Here is a 19,229-nt window from a genome sequence, read left to right on the forward strand (position 1 = left end):
ATTAAAAAAAAAAAGGTAATAACTTACATGACATTCCACAGCCCACCGCTGAAGGGCATTCTAAAGTTTTACAAGTGTGAGGAAAGCAATTTTGACACGAAGTCAAAGAGGTGGGCATGAGTTTCCAGAGAGCAAAATTATCTGTAAGTTAAAAGAGAACGTTCAGCCAACACACGAAAGTAGAAGTAGAAGAGGGTATTAAGAAATGACAGCACCACTAAGACTTACTGTCGGAAAGGGAAGCCGTTCCAAGAACTGTTTAATCCATTAAACTGTTGCCTGACTATTCAAGTATATTCAGAACTTCATTTGATCATGCCCTAATCTTCCCTTACATTTTAATTAAGATTAGTTGAGCATATAAGTGAGTTTTGAGCATGATATCCTAGGGTGAATGAGACTGCAAAGAATAGGAATAGGTCCATCAGAGAAGGAAATGTGGGGGAAGGCAGTCCTGGGGGATTCTTTGATCCTCAAGGGGAGGACACCAGCAAGGTGACTAGGGTTGGTGGCATTAAGTCATCTGGGAGCACTTTCCACTGAGACCCTCCCTTGGAAGTGTGCCTGTTCACGACGAAGGTGAGGAAATGCCGTTAGGTGTAGACAGAACTGTAATGTGAACGGTGTTCTCCCTCTCCATTCTCATGTGCAGTCTTCTTATTTCCGCATCCTGGTATCATGCAGTTAAAAAACAAACAAAAAGGGGTGCCAGGGTGGCTCAGTCGGTTAAGCATCCGACTTCAGTTCAGATCATGATCCCACGGTGCGTGGGTTCGAGCCCCGCATCAGACTCTGTGCTGACAGCTCAAAGCCTGGAATTTGCTTCCAATCCTGGGTCTCCCTCTCTCTCTGCCAATCCCCCATTAGCACTCTGTCCCTCTCTCTCTCTCTCCAAGATAAATAAACATTTAAAAATTTAAAAATAAAACAAAAGAAACCAACTGATGACTCACACTTGTTACCTAGAATATCCACACACTGTATTTTATCTAACTTGCAGAGCGCTTCTCATTTACCACTTGGCAAGCTTTTCATTCTTGTCTGCTTACTTTGTCCTTCATCTCCCTTGTATACTGTATCTATGTGAATGCGTGTATGTATAAAGTTGTTATACTGTACTTTAAGCTACAAGCAACCCAAAACAATCTTACTCTAGTGGTTTAGAGTTAGGGAAACTCAACATGAAGTCCCAGATCTGCAGACCACTGAAACGGAAATCTTTTTACTACTTTGGTCTCTAAATTGTCACAATTACTTCTGTTTTCAAATTTTACATACCCTTAATTTTCCAGAACTTTTTTGCCCCCAAAGTCATCATTTCCCACCATCATTACAGTTCTAAGCTTCATAAAAGATATACCTGTAAGTCATAGGCTCCCATATCTGCAAATCAACATCATCCATAGGCTATTCATGTCTAAAAGTAACTTCAGTAAATATATACTCTGTTCATCAGTTAAGGTGGTACAGCTGAGATACAATACTCAGAACCCAAGCTCTGCAATCTACAGAGAAACGATTTTACATCCATACAATTGCTTCCTGCCAGTGGACTGCGGGAGCATAGCCTTGGGAATTTAAATGACCGATTTACCCAGGGAAAGAAAGCTTATTTTTAGTAAGTGGAGGGTAAAAAAAAAAAAAAAAAAAAAAATGTTGACTTAATTTATTTTACTGCCTGTGAACCTACTTTGGAAGGAGAAGCAGAATTTGATTAATTAGATTAGCAAATTCAGTAAGTTGTTTATTCAGTTGGGTGAATCAATGTTTCCCTGAATTTACTTTAGCTTTATTTTATGCTTTCTAATCTATCCAGTAGGTAAGATGTTGAAAGCCAAAAGCCTTTCTATCCCACACCTCTTTCAAATATCTATTCACATGTTAATTGGATCTCTTTGTGATTGGAGGCAGACAGATTTCCCAGTCCCCCTGCCCCCCCATCCCCCCAACCCCAGCACACAACAAGATGGCGGAAAATGACAGATAATAGAAAACGGACTACATGCCTATTTTCTATGCATCTCAGTGTTTAGCATTTCCCCTTTGCTGCTGACTCTAGTTTTAAATTTCATTTCCACCCAATATTAAAACCTAAATAAAAGAAGGAGTTTTCTCTACTAATGACAGCATGTTTTAAGATCATTAGAAAAGAGTTATTAGAGTAAACTGCTTTATTTTTTAATCATTGCCAAATTGCTCAAATATTTGCTAGTTTTTCTTCCTTCTCTTAATGATCTGTCTTTCTTAGGAAGTCCCTTTCATCTGACTTGCTACACAAAATCATTCCTCATTCATTTGTTACTGAGATTTATAGGAGTACAGCTGTTCAAACAAGCCTTTGCCTGTGAAAGCCTGAGAAAATTGGGATAGATAATCAAATTAAAATTCCAGCTATACATTCTTTTAACAGAGTGTTGACAATTTTTATATTTTATATTTAAAACATATCAAAATAAAAAGGGCAAACCGTGCAGCATCATGGACTACATTTTTCCATTAATGACCTACAGGACACGTTCAGAAGGAGAAAAACTTTAATTCAGCAACAAATCAAATGTGCTTTTCTGGAAGAGATCTTTTTTTTTTTTTTTTTTTTAATTAAAAAAAAATTGAAGATCCAAGAGAATGAGGGCTTGAAATCCTAGCAGTTGGGGACCATTAGAGATTATTTAGCTCACAGGGACTGGCATAAAAATATGAGCCCTGGTGACCTGGGACATAAGGGTGTTGACTGACTTCTGATAAACACCAGACACCATTGATTTTCAGGTAAAGGTGGAATTGAAACTACCTTTATTCAAAGGCTACAAAAATCACCTTCTCCAAAGAAGTGCACATCTCTCTAGTTCTCTGAAAATGAAACAGATTATAGGATCACAGTCTCCCTCAAACTAATGAGGCATATTCGACTGGCCTTGAAATTCAAAAGCAGGGAGAAACATCAAAATTGGAGCAGTCACCCTTCTGAATTTATTCCTTTCCTTTCCCCGGTGCATCTGTCCCCTGGCTGAGCTACCAAGAGAGCAAAGATTTCTTAGATGACTTTGCTTTCATTCTTTTTGGATTACCCTGAAAATTATGCCCACTCCACAGATAAGGGTTGTGTTTCCTAGTGGGTAGAACAGGGTCCTCTTCCTGGAACTGCTCACGATCCCCACCTCCAGTCAGCCGCCAAGTCCTATTTATTTATTTTTTAAAAAATTGTTTTCAATGGTTTAATTTATTTTTGAGAGAGAGAGAGAGCAAGTGTAAGTGGGGGAGGGGCAGAGAGAGAGAGAGGTAGACACAGAATCTGAAGCAGGCTCCAGGCTCTGAGCTGTCGGCACAGAGCCGGACGTGGGGCTTGAACCCACGAACCGTGAGATCATGACCTGAGCCGAAGTCGGACACTTAACTGACTGAGCCACCCAGGCACTGCAATTTTTTTAAGGTTTTTTTTGTTTTGTTTTTTGAGAGACACGGAGAGATCCAGAGTGGGGGAGGGGCAATGAGAGAGAGAGAGAGAGAGAGAGAGAGAGAGAGAGAGAGAGAATTCCAAGCAGGTTCCACACCGTCAGCACAGAGCCTGATGGCTGGCTCGGTCTCGGGAAACCGTGAGATCAGGACCACAGCTGAAATCAAGAGTCAGAAGCTGAACCACCCAGGCCCCCCCAAGTCCTATTTAAATCCTACTCCCTACATGCCCTCCCAGCCCAGCCAGGGCTGAGTGGTCCTACGGCCCTGCCCCTGATTGGGTCACTGGTATCTCCCAACCCGATCAGGGCAAGGTCTGTCCTCGTGCGTCTTCAAGTTCACCCATCCTCTCTCGACACACAGGCTACCCTGACCTTTCTGGGAAGCAGATCTGCTACTGGCATGAGAGCGAACCCCCAACATCTGAACGGAGCCCAGAGCACGGTCAGGCTCTGTGCAGCGGCCACCTCTCTCCTGCCACCCTACACCTCATAGCACAGCCAGGTCAAGCCTGTGCGCGCGCGCGCGCGCGCGCGCACACACACACACACACACACACACACACACACACACACTCACCCTGGGCTTCGGCACACCCTCCTGCACCATCAATGGCCCTCCTGTCCCTTGCTTCGATTTCCTCTTACTCTTCATCAGGTCTCTGCTTAGATACCACTTTCTCCAAGAAGCCTTTTCTCAAAGTCGGGGATGAATAACCCACCCGACATACTCTCCCCGGACTTACCCTACATGCTGCACTCCCACGCTGGGGCTGTTTGTATACATCCCCCTAGAATGCAAACTCTGTGAAGACAAGGGCTGAGCCTACAGAGTTCGACATCAAATTCCCAACGCCAATGCCCAGCTAGGGCCTGGCACACTGTGAGGGACCACGATCAACATCTCTTGAATTAATTAAATAATTAATTAGTGACAAAGTCCTCACTCAAACAGTCCCGGAAACCTCCACCGGAAGCCTTTTCCTAGAAATGGGCTACAAACATGCCCTCTTTTTCCAAAGTTTCCTAAAATGTAACCTCTCAGACCAGCACTTGGTAGGTGTTCAATAAGTATTTCTTATTGGATAAACGAATGAGCAGGGCAACTATGCTAGTAGGTATCTAACAAAATTGAGTTGTTTTTATTAAAACTACTTGCCAGACACTGACAAGGGGGCCAGAACAGGTAAATCCAGTTACGCAGGTTATACTGGGTCTAAGTGGTTTTCTTACCCCACCCAGCAGCAAACAACCTAGACCCAGTATTTTAAATGTTTCCTGTTGCTCCTACTTTACTCACACCACTGGCTACGACTGTTTTTTTTTTTTTAATGTTTGTTTATTTTTGAGAGAGAGAGACAGAGCATAAGCAGGGGAGGAGCAGAGAGAGAGGGAGACACAGAATCCCAAGCAGACTCCAGGCTCTGAGCTGTCAGCACAGAGCCCAACACGGGGCTCAAACCCACCAACCACAAGATCATGACCTGAGCTGAAGTCCGGCTGCTTAACCAACCGAGCCACCTGGGCGCCCGTATAGCACTGGCTACTACTGTTCTGACATCAGTCCTGTATGAAGCCAATTTAAAAGGAGCAGGATTACAACACTGGTCTTTCTCAGATCCCAGAGTCAAACTGCTTAAATGAGAAGCACTTCAAGTTCGCCTTTGTTTCCCTTGATTCTAAGCAAACAAATACATAAACTTATATTCAGGAGGAGCCCCTCACTTTCTGAAAAGATCGTGTGCTAATGTGGAGGCAGTCACCATGCCCCACACTGAATTTTCTTTAAGCCTCCCTGATAATTTCTTGGAGCGGATAATTTGTTAGCCAGTGATGGTCCCCACTTACCATTTACCTCAAACAAGAACTGAGATCTGCGTGTAGATATTTACTATAAAAAAAAAGTGGTACTCAGAACCTGCTTTCACCCATTCAAAAGCACCCAGTGCCCACAAGGGAAAATCCAAACTACTCTGCACGGAGGCATAAAAACCCTTCTAGAGTGTCTACACATCTCCATGTCACTGCCAGCCATTCCTGGCATCCGAGACTCCAGGCACACTACTCTGAGATCTCCAGACCTTCCTCTGAGCTTTGCACAGTCTGTTCCTCTGCTTGGAAGTTGCCATTCCTGTCTCATTCTGCACCCTGTCCTCGTACCTGGCATATACTCCCCAGTCCCGGGCGAAATCAATTATTCTTTGGTCCTTTCTCTGCCTTCCTCTTTGAGGTCCCTGAACACATTAGATACTGCAAAAGACCCCTCACGTATCTATTTCCCCTACCAACATGAAAGCTGCTTATAAACAGATAACCACATCTTGTTCATGTTTACATCTTGGCATATGAAATAATCCCTAGCATGTGATAGTCAATGAATTTAATGAATGAATCTGTTTCATCCCTGCCTCACAACTGAAGCCACGCAATAAAATCACCAGAATATGACTGGTATGATGCTATGCATCATAATCATCGATGGGAAACCCAAAATGCCAATAGGACAGATTACTTGCCGTACAGACTTAGGGTAAATTTCAAGACGAATCGCCAAAACACCAAGTAAATGGTGCAGTCTCTGACGACATCACCTTGAATCACTGTTCCAACTTGATCAGGAGTTGGAAACAATTCAGACGGGAATGGACACTAGCTATCTGGCCTTTTTAAGATTTGCTCAGCAACTATTTGCTGAATACCAGCAACATGCTTGGCTTGCTTTGGTAGTAAAAGGACTACTGAGTTGGGCTAGAAAACACCCCTCACCTTATTTAAGAGCTGTTCAGTCTGGTGTCTGAACTAAGGTGACAATAAGCCGTGATTTATAGATGTCATAGGAGTAGAAACAAGGGATTAGTGGAGTTTACAAGGGGATGAAGTCAAGTGTTGTTGTTTGTGGCCATTTAGTACACATTGCTAGTAGGGGGGTACATGTGTGTGGCCTAAGGTGACAGTGTTGGCTCCTTTAAGACCAAGGTTGTAGAGAATTTATTCTAGATCTTGCTGTATCTCTCAACGGCAGGTGAGGAACTGAGGAGTGAAAGGGGCCCTTCCTCCCCGAGGACAAAGGAGAGCAGGGAGGTCTCAAACCACTTCTGGGTATTCCTCCTGTGCTGGGTGGTTTATGGTTGGGATACCATGGGGGAAAATAGCTTAAATCCAGTAAGACTCAAGATGATGCAACAATCCAACACTCATCTCCCAGGAGGTGTCTAATGAGGCCTGGCCTCTTCGATTCCCAGATCCCATACGTGATCACATATAGGAGCTCCCTGAACACACATCACTGGGACATGGTCCCTTCCTTCCAGGCTCCCTCTGTCCATTATTCTCAGAGTCCAGTGTGGTTGTAAATATTTACCAGTGTTTTTCACTGCATTTGGTATATCTCCATGTTTAGTGTATGTTCCAAGCCAAGAAAAAAACACTAAGCAAGGAATTATGCAATTATTTCTCTGGCCCCATTTCTCACTAATCCATTATCGCTATGATACACACTCTCCAAATCAAGTTCTTTCTCTATAAAGTGTGGCCCATAGTGCACACCCATGAAATCTAGAAATGTCCAGATCGCCTACTGTTTCATACAACCTCAAAAACACAGGTGCAACACCAACAGGTCCCTGTTCTCTGGGGACCACACAAATAGCCAGTGCACAAAGCCAAGTCTATTCAAAATGACTTTTGATGTTTCAGAACAAAGGACTCACAACCAAGAGTTCAGGGATGAATCCACAACTGAAACTGGATGAACAAAACAATCTTATGTGAGTGTGTGGATTTCTTCTTGGGGCGAAGATCCCTTCCTTTCAAAAAGTCCTCATAGGAAAAAGAAAACCAAAGCAGGAGGCATGACAATCCTGGACTTCAAGATACAGTACAAAGCTGTAATCATCAGGACAGTATGGTACTGGCACAAGAACACACACTCAGATCAAGGGAACAGAATCGAGAACCCAGAAATGGACCCACAAAGCTATGGCCAACTAATCTTTCACAAAACAGGAAAGAATATCCAATGGAAAAAGACAGTCTCTTCAGCAAGTGGTGCTGGGAAAACTGGACAGCGACATGCAGAAGAATGAACCTAGACCACTTTCTTACACCAGACACAAAAATAAACTCAAAATGGAGGAAAGACCTCAATGTAAGACAGGAAGCCATCAAAATCCTCGAGGAGAAAGCAGACAAAAACCTCTTTGACCTCGGCCACAGCAACTTCTTACTCAACACGTCTCTGGAGGCAAGGGAAACAAAAGCAAAAATGAACTACTGGGACTTCAGCAAGACAAAAAGATTCTGCACAGCGAAGGAAACAGTCAGCAAAACTAAAAGGCAACCTACAGAATGAGAGAAGGTATTTGCAAAAGACATATCAGGTAAAGGGTTAGTATCCAAAATCTATAAGGAACTTATCAAAATACCCAAAAAACAAATAATCCAGCGAAGAAATGAGCTAAAGTGATGAATAGACACTTCTCCAAAGAAGACATCCAGATACCCAACCGACACATGAAAACATGCTCAACATCACTCATCATCAGGGAAAGGCAAGTCAAAACCACAGTGAGATACCACCTGACACCTGTCAGAATGACTAACATTAACAACTCAGGCAACAACAGATGTTGGCGAGGATGCGAAAAAAGAGGATCTCTTTTGCATTGTTGGTGGGAATGCAAACTGGTGCAGCCACTCTGGAAGACAGTGTGGAGGTTCCTCAAAGAACTAAAAACAGAACTACCCTACGACCCAGCAATTGCACTACTAGGCATTTATCCACGGGAAACAGGTGTGCTGTTTCAAAGGGACACAGGCACCCCCATGTTTATAGCAGCACTAGCAACAATAGCCAAAGTATGGAAAGAGCTCAAATGTCCATCGATGGATGAATGGATAAAGAAGATATGGTGTGTGTGTGTGTGTGTGTGTGTGTGTGTGTGTGTGTGTGTGTATATATAATGGAGTATTACTGGGCAATCAAAAAGAATACAATCTTGCCATTTGCAACTATGTGGATGGAACTGGAGGGTATTATGCTAAGTGAAATTAGTCAGTCAGAGAAAGACAAAAATCATATGACTTCACTCATATGAGGACTTTAAGAGACAAAACAGATGACATAAGGGAAGGGAGGCAAAAATAATATAAAAACAGGGAGGGGGACAAAACAGAAGAGACTCTTAAATATGGAGAACAGAGGGTTACTGGAGCGGGTGTGGGAGGGGGGATGGGCTAAATGGGGAAGGGGCACTAAGGACTCTACTCCTGAAATCAGTGTTGCACTATATGCTAACTAATTTGGATATAAATTTTTTTTTAATTAACAAATAAAATTAAAAATTAAAAAAAAAAGTCCTCATAGGGGCCCAGAGCCAGACAGACAAGACCGACAGACACACACAGACACACACACATGTTCCCAAATAAATAAAATCCTGCTACTTTCAGTGAAGAAAACATTTTTGCATATAAATATGACACAATTTCCATTTGTCTAATGAAACGTGTCAAAATCTCCTCCCACGCCCTTTCATCTAAAATGTGATTAAAAGATCCAAATTAGCAGGTGAGTGCCAGAGCACAAAGATCCCATGAGAAGAGGCAGCAAAGAAAAGGAGAAAAAGCAACCAGATAATGTATGTCTGAAACACCTGAATCATGAATAAGATAAGCAGAAGAAGAAGAAGAAGAAGAAGAAGAAGAAGAAGAAGAAGAAGAAGGGGAAGAAGAAGAAGAAGAAGAAGAAGAAGAAGAAGAAGAAGAAGAAGAAGGGGAAGAAGAAGAAGGAGGAGGAGGAGGAGGAGGAGGAGGAGGAGAAGGAGGAGGAGGAGGAGGAGGAGGAGGAGGAGGAGGAGGAAGAGGAGGAAGAGGAGGAGGTTATTGTGACTTGACATTCAGAAATAAGCAGCAATGTTTTAGTCCTACTGACCAGTGGAGGATTTCATCCCTACCCTACAAAAGATACTGAAACACGTCAGCATTCCTTAAACACTACAGCACAGCTAGAGAACAACACGATTTCCAGCCCCCCCTCCTACATATAATCTCTTAAAACTGATACTGAGAAGGGCGCCCAGGTGGCTCAGTGGGTTAAACACCCGAGCCTTGGTTTCAGCTCAGGTCATGATCTCACAGTTTGTGAGTTCGAGCCCTGCGCTGGGCTCTGTGCTGATGGCGAGGAGCCTGCTTAGGATTCTTTCTCTTCCTCTCTCTCTCAAAATAAGTAAATAAACTTTAAAAAAAAAAAAAAACTAACGCTGGGAAACAATATTAAGAACAAAATACCTACATTTCGTTTCAAATAGTAACTAGGAAAATTTGTGCCTAACAATAAAGCGGTATGACATTCTGTAGGAAGGAGTGTTTGGGTTTTTAAAATAAATTAAATATACGAGGTTAAAATAGGTCTTTGCCTACAACATGATTTATATGGCATGAGGTGTGTCAAAATGGAAATATGCATGTGAACCGTCCATTTTAAGTTTATTTATTTGTCTTGAGAGAGAGAGAGAGACACGGAGACAGAGAGAGGATCCCACACAGGCTCCATGCTATCAGCGCAGAGCCTGACAAGGGGCTCAATCCCCAAAACTCTGAGATCATGACCTGAGCTGAAACCAAGAGTCGGACACTCAACCGACAGAGCCGCCCAGGAGCCCCTGAAAAGTCCATTTTAAATTTGGTCCTCCATTTTGATCCGATAAAACCAGGGGTGATGGGTGATGTATTTGCTTTTGTTGTTCTAGTTGACAGACATCCTTTCCTGGATGGATCCAGATGGAAATGTCTCTCTTCTGGTTCTGTTATTTGCTGCTGTAGTTTCTATCTGGGGTGCTAAGATTCACCCCTCTTTTAGCCTGCACACCGAGCAACCTTCATTTCCTCACACACCCTGGTCTCTTCCCAGCAGCTGCACATAGACATCTCTGGGTAGCTTCAAACACATCCAACTTCTGTCTGATTATTTACACTGGGGACACACTCATGCTCACCAACTGTCCAGGGTCACTCAGAGACACGTGACTTGAAAAAAGCATTCTATTTCCCAACCAATATTTGGGTAGCTTGACATGCCACCAACGGGAGCACATCGTTGAGTAGAACTCAATTCTTACTTTTTGTCTGACATTGTCTTTAATATCCATATGCTTCCTTCTTGCCACCTGATTTCTCAAGTCTGAAGAACATGAATCTCAGCAACAATCTTGTACAAATTAATGTTGCTTTTTTTCAAATGCTGAGCACTTTCGTCACAGAATGGACACGATTCCAGATCTGGCTTTTGTTACCAGTGCAACCTTTGAGTGAGTCTTCTCTTATCCTCTCTGAACCTCACTTTCCTCATCTGTAAAATGGGATGAATACCAGCTTCCTCACCAGGTTGCAACTAAGTAGGATCATGGATGTAAAAGGCTTAGCAGACACACTGTCCCAAAACCAGTGCTCACAACGGCCAGGAATTTATTCCTTCTGAGAGCTGAGAGTCTTTATGGTCCGTAGATAGGAGGAAAGGTTACACTGGGATTGTTGTGCACTTTTGTAGGGAAATGGAAATGATTTACATTTTAAGACCAAGCAAGCATTCGTGTTCAAAAATGTCAAAGTCTGGGCGCCTGACTGCCTCAGTCTGCAGAGCAGGTGACTCTTAATCTCGGGGTTGTGAGTTCAAGTCGCACATTGTGTACAGAGATGACTTAAATATGAAAAAAAAACATAAATAAATAATGTTAAGGTCAAACTGTGACAAGCCCCTGATGTGGAGGGACACTGAGCTCTGGTGTCTCATTCCTTGTTCCAATTTGCTTTTACCTCCCTCTCCCCAAAAATGAAAAGATCACATGGCAGACGGTTCTGTAAACATGACAGCCAGACAATGAAACTGGTGAGGGCCAAGATGAAGTTCTAGGCCAAAATGGTTGCCAGCCTAACCTCTTCACAGGGCTGATTAAAGATTTAAAAACTGTGGCACCCAGGTGGGAGACACACGTGTGGTTTTAAAATATTTGAATTCTACTGTCCTGTTCTTGGGAGCTGACCCATTCAACAGAACACATGGGCCTCCATTGCATCTAAGACCCCTCCAGGCATTTTAAGCTCAGGCCTCAAAATACACAAATAGAAAATAAAACAAAAGCCCACGCTCTATCTTGCCAAAAAGAAAAAATACATTGATTTTTTTTTTAAATAGATCTGCTGTAGGAGGATTGTGGACTTAAGGAGCCCATTCAGCGGGATTTTTTCACTAACCTACAATGCAAAAGATTGATTTTGTCCTTGACCAACACAAACAATTGAAGAAACCCAGACTCCTGCAAAAGCCCCAGGAGAAACAATCTGCAATTTAATTAGTGAAGAATAGAAGCAATTTAAATACAATCCCAGGCAGTTTTTACAGTAATATTTGAATAGACATCTGCTACATCTAGGCAGAGCCTGCTAGTCCCCAATCTGATGAGATGCCCACCGTGAGGGACAAGGGTGCCTACTGTTAGAGCAAGACCCATAACTTACAACAAAATGCCACAAATACACCTTCTCAACACCTATCCCAGCCTCCCCCCAAAATAAACGGGTAGGATAGATAGATGAGGAAAGCAAATGTTGGTCACAGTCTTTTGAAGTGTGGTCGAATGGACACAGAGAGGGTTTTAGAGCAAGGGCACTGAAGTGGAATTTTGACTCCGTCCTTACCTTTCCTCTATCACCAGTTCAATTTCTTTTTGAATTTTTTTAACGTTTATTTATTTTTGAGAGACAGTGTGAGCAGAGGAGGGACAGAGAGAGAGAAAGAGAGAGACAGAATCCAAAGCAATTCCAGGCTCTGAACTGACAGCACAGAGCCCGACCCAGGGCTTGAACCCACAAACCGCAAGATCATGACCTCAGCCCAAGTCGGACGCTTAACCCACTGAGCCACCCAGGCGCCTAACCAGTTCAATTTCTTCATTCATAAAAGGGGGATATGAATGTCTACCTCTCATAAGTTTTAAATATTCAATGAGAATATCTGCAATAAAACGCCATATAAATGTTAGCTGAAAAGGCATAGAAATGCTGAAGTGGAGACTACAAATCAAAATAGTGATACGTCACAATTGCACCTTCTACCATAAGAAATTTACTACGTCAGCTTCATAGATTTATTTGTATATACAAAATACCCTAATATACAGACTCTCAGCTTCTCAACATGAAGGAGATCTGGAGACGGGTGGTGGAGGGTCGACAACACTGTCAATGTACTTAGTATAAATGAACTATGTACACTTTAAAATCGTTAAGCTGGGGGTACTTGGGGGGCTCACGAGATTAAGCATCCAACTCTCGGTTTTGCCTCCGGTCATGATCTCACAGTGTGTGGGATTTAGCCCCATGCTGGTCTCAGTGCTGACAGCATGAGCCTGCTTGGCATTTTCTCTCTCCACCTCTCTCTGTCTCTCCCCACTTGCCTACCCTCTCTCAAAATAAATAAATAACAGTTATCTAAAAAAATAAAATCAAATTGCAATCCCTATCAAAATAACACCAGCATTCTTCACAGAGCTAGAACAAACAATCCTAAAATTTGTATGGAACCACAAAAGACCCCGAATAGCCAAAGCAATCTTGAAAAAGAAAACCAAAGCAGGAGGCATCACAATCCCGGGCTTCAAGATACACTACAGAGCTGTAATCATCAGGACAGTATGGTACTGGCACAAGAACACACACTCAGATCAAGGGAACAGAATCGAGAACCCAGAAATGGACCCACAAAGCTATGGCCAACTAATCTTTCACAAAACAGGAAAGAATATCCAATGGAAAAAGACAGTCTCTTCAGCAAGTGGTGCTGGGAAAACTGGACAGCGACATGCAGAAGAATGAACCTAGACCACTTTCTTACACCAGACACAAAAATAAACTCAAAATGGAGGAAAGACCTCAATGTAAGACAGGAAGCCATCAAAATCCTCGAGGAGAAAGCAGACAAAAACCTCTTTGACCTCGGCCACAGCAACTTCTTACTCAACACGTCTCTGGAGGCAAGGGAAACAAAAGCAAAAATGAACTACTGGGACTTCAGCAAGACAAAAAGATTCTGCACAGCAAAGGAAACAGTCAGCAAAACTAAAAAGCAACCGATAGAATGGGAGTAGATATTTGCAAACGACATATCAGATAAAGGGTTAGTATCCAAAATCTATAAGGAACTTATCAAACTCAATACCCTAAAACAAATAATCCAGTGAAGAAATGGGCTAAAGACAGGAAAAGACACTTCTCCAAAGAAGACATCCAGATGGCCAACCGACACATGAAAACATGCTCCATATCACTCATCATCAGGGAAATACAAATCCAAACCACAATGAGATACCACCTTGCACCTGTCAGAACGGCTAACATGAACAACTCAAGCAACAACAGATGTTGGTGAGGATGCAGAGAAAGAGGATCTCTTTTGCATTGTTGGTGGCAATGCAAACTGGTGCAGCCACTCTGGAAAACAGTGTGGAGGTTCCTCAAAAAACTAAAAATAGAACTACCCTACGACCCAGCAATTGCACTACTAGGCATTTATCCACGGGATACAGGTGTGCTGTTTCGAGGGGACACATGCACCCCCATGTTTATAGCAGCACTAGCAACAATAGCCAAAGTATGGAAAGAGCCCAAATGTCCATCGATGGATGGATGGATAAAGAAGATGTGGTGTGTATACACACACACACACACACACACACACACACACACACACACACACACTGGAGTATTACTCAGCAATCAAAAAGAATGAAAACTTGCCATTTGCAACTACGTGGATGGAACTGAAGGGTATTATGCTAAGTGAAATTAGTCAGAGAAAGACAAATATCATATGACTTCACTCATATGAGGACTTTTAGAGACAAAACAGATGAATATAAGGGAAGGGAAGCAAAAATAATATAAAAACAGGGAGGGGGACAAAAAAGAAGAGACTCTTTAAAACATAGAGAGCAAACAGAGGGTTGTTGGAGGGGTTGTGGGAGGGGAGATGGGCCAAATGCATAAGGGCAGTAAGGAACCTACTCCTGAAATCATTGTTGCACTTTATGCTAACTTGGATGTAAATTAAAAAATAAATAAATTTAGGGGCGCCTGGGTGGCTCAGTCGGCTGGGCGTCCGACTTCGGCTCAGGTCATGATCTCGCGGTCCGTGAGTTCGAGCCCTGCATCGGGCTCTGTGCTGACTGCTCGGAGCCTGGAGCCTGTTTCAGATTCTGTGTCTCCCTCTCTCTCTGACCCTCCCCCATTCATGTTCTGTCTCTGTCTCAAAAATAAATAAACGTTAAAAAAATTTAAAAATAAATGAATAAATAAATAAATAAATAAATAAATTTAAAAAATTAAATTGTTAAGATGGTAAACTTCATGTTATATATTTTACCACAATTTTTTAAATTTTTTTAATGTTTATTTTTGAGAGACAGAGAAAGAGAGAGCGAGCATTGGACAGGCAGAGAGAGAGGGAGACACAGAATGCAAAACAGGCTCCAGGCTCTGAGCTATCAGCACAGAGCCCAACGGGGGCTCAACTCAGGAACCATGAAATCATGACTTGAGCCTCAATCCGACGCTTGACCGACTGGGCCACCCAGGCACCCCTTTGACCACAACTTTTAAAAATTATTTTAAAATATTTACCATCCTTTGGCAGGAGAAGAGAAATCCTCGTTCTTTAATCTCTAATTTGTCAGTGGAAGACGCCAAGAGCAGGGGCTGAGGGTACTAGATAATGCAGTATACTATGAGCTTATTGCAAAGGCATGTACAAATTCTAGGACTTTAGCCAAACTTTCAGAACAGGACTTTTTACTTTTTTTTTCACGTTTTATTAATTGGAAACAAAATAAATTTCGAAATACCAGTACATTGACTGCCAAGTCCTCAAACTCTATGTGTTGTACACTTTAAGGGACACGGGCAACATTGTACTTACTGAGTACTAATGAATATGAATACTTGAAATTATTCAACAGTGTTCATTTAAGAAGGTTCGATAGACTCCCAACATATGCCACAGCAAGTGAATTAAACAGGAAAGGATGGGGCTCCTGGTTGGCTCAGTCGTAAGAGCTTGGGATTGTGAGCTGAGCCCCACGCTGGGTGTTGAGATTGCTGAAAAAGAACTGAGAAGGGGAGGGGAGGGGAGGGGAGAGAGGGGAGAGAGGAGAGAGAGGAGAGAGGGGAGAGGGGAGAGGGGAGAGGGGAGAGGGGAGAGGGGAGAGGAGGGGAGGGGAGGGGAGGGGAGGGGAGGGGAGGGGAGGGGGGAAAGGAAAGGAAAGGAAAGGAAAGGAAAGGAAAGGAAAGGAAAGGAAAGGAAAGGAAAGGAAAGGAAAAAGAACGACAAAAGACGGACAAGAAGCCCCATTTTAGCTCACGTAGTTATAGAGAAGGTGGACGTTCTGGGTTTGGGCACATTTAGTGATGACCTATAGAAATCCAGCTACGAGTACAAGCCCAGACACAGAAATAACTAGGGGCAGTAGATGGGAAACTCAAAGGAATCCCACTGGGTTACCCCGTAGAAATCACCAAAACCTCCTAGACCTCAGTCTCTGCATCAGGGAGATGGCCGGGTAGGACTGGCTGACAGTAAAATCCCCTGTTGGGTCTAGCCATCTGTGAGTCGTTGCTCTCTATTCTAAGCTTTGTCAGCAAGGTCTAATAACACAATATATGAACCCATCTGCTATAGACTCAACGTGTCCTCTCAAAATTCATATGTTGAAACCCAATGCCTAATGAAATGGTATTTGGAGGTGGGACTTTTGAGAGGTGATAGGTCATGAGGATAGAGCCCTCGGGAATGTGATTAATGCCCTTCTAAAGAGACCCCAGGAAGTTCCCTCACCCCTTCCAACCTGTGAGGACAGATCAAAAAGACAGCCTTCCGTGACCCAGGAAGCAGGCCCTCACCAGATCTGCCGATGCCCTGACCTTAGACTTGCAAGCCCGCAGAACTGTAAGAAGTAAATTTCTGTTAAGTCACCTAGTCTACACTATTTTGTTCCTGCAACCTGAGACACCATCCCCTGTGCATTCAAGGAAAGGAAATAATACGAGAAATAACTCTACACAAAAGGAAGCCAGGGAGATAGCAAAGAAGGACCTAGGTGACCAAGGCTGGACCCCAAGAGCTCCAACCAACCCCGTGGAAAAGCACACAGCGGTACAGGCCTCCCAGGCCCCCCAGGCCCCCCTGGGGAAACACTGAAGCGACACAGCCTCACTCAGCCTCTGACTCACGTGAGTCCTGAGCCACCCAGGTGCCCCTACATACTCTGAGTTTTAATCCAAGATGTTTAATAATGCCAGAAGGTAATTATTTTGATCTGCTTCAGAATGGGAAATCTCAGAACAGTAAAGAGGACTATGGAATCCCTTACAGTAACACAACGAAGACATTTGAAAAGTTGATACTATACTAAAAAGTTGATACTATACTAAAAAAGTGCCCATCTTAAACTCTAATGGGCACTTTCTAATTGTATGTTTCTCTTATGTTAAATTTCAAATTCAGGGCCGCCTGGGTAGCTCAGCCAGTTAAGCATCCCACTTCCGCTCAGGTCATGATCTCAGGGACGTGAGTTCGAGCCTGGTGTCGGGCTCTGAGCTGACAGCTCGGAGTCTGGAGCCTGTGTCAGATTCTGTGTCTCCCTCTCTCTTTCTGCCTCTCTCTCTCTCTCTCTCCCTCTCTCTCTCCTCTGAAAAAATACATTAAAAAAAAGTTTTTAATTTCAAATTCAAATTCAAATAGGAAAGACACTATTTTAAGCTGGGTAGAATTCCCTATCAACATCTACATGATCACAAATTGCAAACTGGTGAAACCATCCTTTTTAAAAATTTCAACATTTCAGAAGAACTGATAGAATAGTAAAGTGTCTCAGACTTTTCACTCCCAGCCGCCTATAAACTCCTGTGGAAACATATCAATAGGGGGGAAATCTCCTCATGGGGAACAAAGACAGGGAGCAGGGGTGATCATAACCTGACACACTCAACCCTTCCATGGTCTGTGGCTAGATTCCAAAACAACATTTTGCAATCTACCTCCCGAGTTACAGGGTTGGAAGTGAAAGAGGGAGGCCTTCACTGACATTCACAGATAGCACCAGAGCAAGAAACTACACTAGCCTGAGAAAATGCACAGCCTGCCAGGGGGGTGACCCAAATCTGCATCCTTCGGGTCTCCTTTCTCCACACCTAATAATACTATTAGAATCTATCCAGCAGATTGTTTTCAGAGCCCAGGAACCTACTTCTTGCAAGGAGAGCCACACAAGATAGGAAAACAGTGGATCAAGGCAAAAGAGCAATCTTTTTTCAATCTAAAACGTTATGCTGGGAAGCGGATGGCAGAGGCAAGATGAGAGGCCCAGAAAAAAGCCTTTCTTGAACATTCTTTTTCTCTTAGTAGGCCTCAAGAATATTTTGCCTTGGTGCCCAATTTTCAAACCTGCAATGCCACTGCAAATAACTCCACCCCACTCCTACACCTAACCTAAGCCCGGTCTGAAATGAAGAGCCGTGCATCCGTTGCTTTTAGGAAAGTGAATAAGTCCCACACACAGGAGGAGAAATAACATTTACTAACCACATTGCCAGACGCCATACACTAAGCTCATTACAAGGCAAATTAAGCTGTCCTGGAATGTCAGAAAAGACAGAGGAACTTTGCCAGAGTCCCCTGGAAAACTATGACGGAATTAGGGAATCCATTACCAGGCCAGGAGAGTGCCTGAGTTCCAAGCATGAACAGGGGACAAGAGATGTCTGCAGCATCGGAAGGAGAAAGGAAACCTGCTGCTGCTATCACCACTCCACTGGGCTCCAAGGCCTAGAAGAAGTTTCCTTCTCGCAAAGACTGCTAGGGAGCAGAAAGCGAGAAGAAAGCACGTGCGGTTATAAGAATTCAGACCTAGCTAAATGTTGACTTTAAGATCTCCAGCCTCCTGGAGCACCTGGGTGGCTTAGTTGGTTAAGTGTCCGACTTCGGCTCAGGTCATGATCTCTCAACTCCTGAGTTTGAGGGCCACATCGGGCTGTGGCTTCCACTCAGGTCATGATCTCACGGTTCGAGCCCCATGTGGGGCTCTGTGCTGACAGCTCGGAGCCTGGAGCCTGCTTCAGATTCTGTGCCTCCCCCTCTCTCTGCCCCTCCCCTGCTCATGCTCTCTCTCTCTCTCTCTCTCTCTCTCTCAAAAAATAAGTAAACATTAAAAAAATATTTTTTAATCTGAAAGGTAAATAGAAAACCAAAGGCCTTAGAAAAAAAATAAAGGAATCTATAAGTTGGATCTTGTGGGGGAAGAATATGCAAACCTAATCAGAGAAAAACAGAAAACACAAAGAAAACTTAAAATAACTACGTGTTTAAAATTTTATCATTTAAGGTTACCTAACATAGGATTTCATGGTAAAAAATTTTTTTTCAGCTGTATTGAAATATAATTAACACATAACATCGTGTGAATGTAAGATGTTCAGTATGATGAGTCAATACATGTATATTGCAAAACGATTCACATTTTAAAATCTTTTTTTTTTTAACGTTTATTTATTTTTGAGACAGAGAGAGACAGAGCATGAACGGGGAGGGGCAGAGAGAGAGGGAGACACAGAATCTGAAACACGCTCCAAGCTCTGAGCTGTCAGCACAGAGCCCGACATGGGGCTCGAACTCACGGACCGCGAGATCATGACCCAAGCCAGAGTCGGACGCTTAACCAACTGAGCCACCCA

General features: G+C 43.2%; 1 protein-coding gene across 9 annotated transcripts in view; it reads right to left on the bottom strand.

The window, feature by feature from the left end:
* LOC147580701 (uncharacterized) overlaps positions 1-19,229 on the bottom strand; it is a 550,245-nt gene that overhangs the window by 263,878 nt on the left and 267,138 nt on the right. For 3 of the 9 annotated variants that reach the window (XR_015251020.1, XR_015251013.1, XR_015251014.1), the window contains one exon: positions 28-141. The exons of the other annotated variants lie outside the window; for them this stretch is intronic. The gene's annotated coding sequence lies outside the window, so the exon portion shown is untranslated. The remainder of the gene's footprint in view (positions 1-27; positions 142-19,229) is intronic. 9 annotated transcript variants of the gene reach the window in all.

The sequence above is a fragment of the Puma concolor genome, chromosome B2, assembly GCF_028749965.1.
Source record: "Puma concolor isolate L17-30 chromosome B2, mPumCon1.1.hap2, whole genome shotgun sequence".
NCBI classification, from domain to species: Eukaryota; Metazoa; Chordata; class Mammalia; order Carnivora; family Felidae; genus Puma; species Puma concolor.